We start from the raw sequence: 4685 nt of genomic DNA, 5'->3' as shown, positions 1-4685 counted from the left end.
TCTTTACGAGATGCTTACCATGATTTTGTTTTTCCTCAGGTACGTGCTGTCATTGCCAAATTCTATAAACAATCCTTTCTCCTCGACATTAGAGCAATGCTTTAATTTTGAAATATTTAGATTTGAAGACTAATATTTTTGTTCATCTTCATTTTGCGACCGCATTTGATATCCATTCGGATCTCAAAAAATCGTATATTCTTATGTTGGCTTCATACTAAGTCCGTTTTCTATTTTTCGTAGATAGCCCTTATTGATCATTTCATTACTATTCATATTCATTGTTCTTTCTTCTCTCTTGACCCAGATTACCCGTCTTACAAATCCAGGGCTTTTCGATGCAAATAAGGTAAAATGGTTGGTCTCTGCCCACTTATGCGAAAAAACTTGATATTTTGATGCGCTTCAACCAGAAAGGAGAGAAGCTTCGATCCAGAAAGCTTCTTCTGCAATTCAAGTTTGTTACAAGGCAGTATGTATATAGTCAATTCTTCAATGTTAGAATCTGCAGTGAGCCTGCATTAAGCTTGGCTGAGAGAAGTTCAAAGGAAGGCTATGAAGACAAACTATGGTGGGCTGGTCTTTCTTGTCGTTTTATAAGTCGTTGTCCACTGGTTCTTTGTAAGTGTTAGAATTGGTTCTTTGTAAGTGTAGGCGTGTTAATACAGTTGTTGAATGAAATTTACTATGTGAGACTACGTATGTAGCAAGGTTACAATTATATTGTTTGTTGAGAATACAATGTTATATATATTAAATATTTTTAATACAAGATTTATTCTTTTATTTGTGTGGTAATCAGATGTGGATGGATGAATGGAAACAATTGTATAGTAGTGATTATAGCATTTGCAAGTAGTTTCTAAATATATGGCAACAGGTGCATTATTATGTTTTTTTAAAAAGCAAAACGAAAATATGATTAGTGACGCCATAATGCCGTCACAAATTCAAAATACCCTCACAAAATTACTGACGCCAAAATGCCATCACAAATTACTGACGCCAATATACCGTCATAAATTTTTGTGATGCAAATTGAGACGCCTAAATTGTGACGCCTATTTGGCGTCACAAAAAAGTTGTTTTGGTGTAGTGCTTGCATTACAAGATCGAATTCGGCAATCATCTAAATTATGCCTAAGAAAATACCATTGTTCTCTTGATAAATCTTCTCTTTTGTCCCACGAAATTCCAAATTATTTCTTGCAAGAGCTTTCACAACAGAGAGTATCCTCAGTAATATGTGACCATAACGTTCTTTCTTTTTATTGATCTATTCTTGCACACGTTTATCAATCGTTTGATTCTTTTTCAATCTTCTCTCTAATTCAATCCAACTGCTCATGCAACTGATGTGCATACTACTTTTTTCATGACTATTAAGCCTATGTAAAAGATTTTTCCAATTTCTAAATCCATTATTTGTCAGCTGAATATTATTTCTGTCGTGCTTAAACAACTTGCAACAAAAGCAAAATACCCTATCCAAAGCATTGGAATATACAAGCCATCTTCTATCTTGCTTCTCTCCATTTGATAAGTGTCGAATATAATGAGTAGAAGAAAAATGCCTACCAAGATCATCTTTAGGAAAATCGACAGTGTTATCTCTTTCAGGGCCTCTTTCCACTAATAAATCTCTGTAATTTTGATCCATCTTATCCCAATTTCGCGGGTCATCAATGTTTACTGGCCCAAATAAGTCAACCATATTTTTTGTTGATTAAGTTCTTCATCAACCAAATCCTCATCATCTTCATTCACCAAATCTTCATTGTCTACAACTACCAAATTTTTATTGTCTTCAACTATCAAGTCTTCATGTGTGTCATCTTCATCATATGATCCTCATTATCATTGACAATTGTCGCTTGAAAAATACTTATGAATAGCTTTTGCTTGAGATTGAATAAATTGTTCTATTTTTTGTTTCTTTTTTCTTTTGCTACTACCAGATGCATGCTTTCTAATTTTGGGAGGCAGGATTGTACTTGCGGCTTAAAGCGGTAGAGTGAGTGAGTTTTGTTCCTTTACGACTTTACTTCTTGAATAACGACCGAGTTTATCTTTGTTTTTTGCAGAAGTTTGGTTTTAGGAATTGGGTTAGACTTAGTTTACCATTAGTTTATGTTTTAGTTTCTATTTTGTATTTGTATAATGAGTGGGGTTGGTGTGGGTTTTTTATGTTTTCGTAGGTTGCCTTTTGATTTTTGTTTGAAAAACTAATAAACTTCCCTTTTGTGGGCGAGTATAATGTTGCCCTTAAATTTGATACTAACTTGGTGGCCCAAAGTGGTCTCTTGGCTCGCTTTGCATCAGGGCTGACACTGCAACATATTGATATAATTGTGAAATTGACACTAGTACATTGTTCCAATTGTTACAGAAAATAGTATGTTGATACAAGTGTTAAGAGAACCTAAGTATGTTACATATTTTTGTAATTAAGCCATTTTAGAGATTATATAGTTTCTGAACTTGATAAAGATTGTAGAAGACATGTTTATGAGTTCTCAAAAGCCGGTCTTTTTGAGAGAAAGGGATCATTGGAAAGACACGGATGCACTTTTCTCTGCGTACTAGTAGTAAAGGAAGTCTTTGTTGGTCGCTGGAAGGGAACAACGATATAGTTCGAAAAAAGAAGGTTACTTCTCATTAACTAAGTTCTTTTTTTTCCATTACTTTCTAGTTCTTCATCATATGATCACATAAGTTATTTAACAATTTCAGATTCCCTTTGATTCGAAAATCCTTGCTTCTGGCCAAATAAGGCCCACAACTTTGGTTTTGTAGGTGCCTACAAAGTTTTACAGTAGGTATTTGATATGCGAGGAATGGATGTCGGGAAGATTGTAAGAAGTTGTCAATAATGTTGTTTGATGCCGACAAATAAGAGGTAACATGGTTGACAGTGGACGAGGGTGGTAATTGAGCTTCGTATCGAAGAAGTGAACGAGGAGTTTTAACAAGCTCCAAAGGTTTTTAATGTGACTATGAGAAAAGGACGCCGTAGGTGTTTGATGGATTGTGTGAAAGAGAGAGAGAGAGCACTTTCAGCCACTCAGGCGTCAGGAACAAACTTGCTATCAAGACCCCATCCGGGACTAAGAACCACCAACTGGCCTTCTAGTGCTTGCATAGGGAGAACTCAATTTAATGTTTGCTTCCTCAATACAAAGGGAAATTTGGCTTCCCTTTCGATATATTAATACTTCCGCTCTTCACGCCCTTTTTTTTTCTCTCCCCTGGAACATAAAATTTGGCTTCCCTTTCGATATATTAATACTTCCGCTCTTCACGCCCTTTTTTTTTCTCTCCCCTGGAACATATCAAGTTCGGGTCTCATGACATACAACTTCATTTTCTTGCTAGCGCTAAACGCTTTATTTAAACTACCGAGGGAGTAGGGTGATTATATAGGTTTTAGTTTCTAATAATGACCAAAGGTGAGGGGTGGTCTAGCAGTGCTTACCGTCATAGAAAACTTATGTGGATGCAATTTGGGGGATAATAATGTAGTTTAACATTACACTTTTGGAAATCGATAGTCGAGCATATGCTCCAGTCGAAATTCTAGACCAAGGTTAGGATCAGAAACAAGCAAATAATAATCTGAGTGCCTTTTCTGTATGGGTCGTATATTGTGTGGATGTACTTGGCCTATGCCCTATGGTAATAAGCTAAAAAAAGAAAATAGGATAAATTCCTGATTCGGCCATGACAATGTCATTTTGTTCTTAATCCAGCCATTGTCAGCAATTCAGTGCAAAAAATTGCTGATATTACCCCACTAGTTATTGAAAAAATGCGCTGAGTTGCAATTTGTGGCCGAATTGGAAATACATTGACAGAATAAAGAATTTATCCAAGAAAATATGACTATCATTACTTGCATGAGCTATTTTGAACTGTACTGTGTCGCGATATGTGCGTTGGTCACACTCAACGCTTCATTGGATTTCGCATAGAATAATTGGGCATATGACATTCCAGACTTTCCCAGACTAATTTAAAGAAATGGGATTCTATAGGGACTACTCATGGCTTAGAGTTATATACACGGATCACCGTGAATTGAAAAATATTTTTGTCATATCATTTCAAGTATGAATTCTAGCTTTGCCATATTATTTTCGTCTTGGTGAAAGGGATAGATATTGATTTACGGGGATAATCCCAATACTTAAAATTTCAAGGGTCCTGTATTGGGTACTCATGAAATTGCATTGGATAGTCTCCGGCCCAAGCCTAACAACTAAGTCCAACAGAACTAACCCAATACACCCCCTCACCTCAACGCATACCGGTTACAAGTTTTGTAACCGCTTGTACCGGTATCTTCTCTCTCGCTAGTTTGAGTTTGGCATCCAAAGAAATTTGAGTTTGCATCTAAAGAAATTTCGAGTTTGGCTGCCCAATGATCTAACCACTGTTAATACAAAATTTGAGTTCGAGTTTGGGTGGAAGATTGGGTTGATTAAACTTGATGACTTCAAACTCAATAAAAAGTGTTTTTTTGGATGATTTCAACCCAAATATTACAAACATGATGAATTCAAACTCAATACAAACTTGATGAGTTCGAGTTTGGGTGGAAGAATTGGGTTGATTAAACTTGATGACTTCAAACTTGATGTTTTTTTGGAGTTTGGGTGGAAAATTGGGTTGATTGAACTTGAGTT

At 35.9% G+C, this 4685-nt stretch overlaps 1 long non-coding RNA gene across 2 annotated transcripts; it reads left to right on the top strand.

Moving 5' to 3' along the window:
• Nucleotides 1–1850: 1850 nt before the first annotated feature.
• Nucleotides 1851–3306, top strand: LOC147505459 (uncharacterized). Of its 2 annotated transcripts, none has more exons than XR_015220601.1 (2): nucleotides 1851–2647; nucleotides 2797–3306. It is a non-coding gene; the product is annotated as an uncharacterized LOC147505459 (long non-coding RNA). The 2 variants fall into 2 exon arrangements; XR_015220600.1 differs by having other exon boundaries at nucleotides 2734–3306.
• Nucleotides 3307–4685: the final 1379 nt, after the last annotated feature.

This window comes from Coptis chinensis, chromosome 4 (assembly GCF_015680905.1).
Source record: "Coptis chinensis isolate HL-2020 chromosome 4, ASM1568090v1, whole genome shotgun sequence".
Classification (NCBI taxonomy): domain Eukaryota; kingdom Viridiplantae; phylum Streptophyta; class Magnoliopsida; order Ranunculales; family Ranunculaceae; genus Coptis; species Coptis chinensis.
The sequence above is the reverse complement of the archived record's forward strand: the minus strand, read 5'-3'. Positions and strand labels throughout refer to the sequence as shown.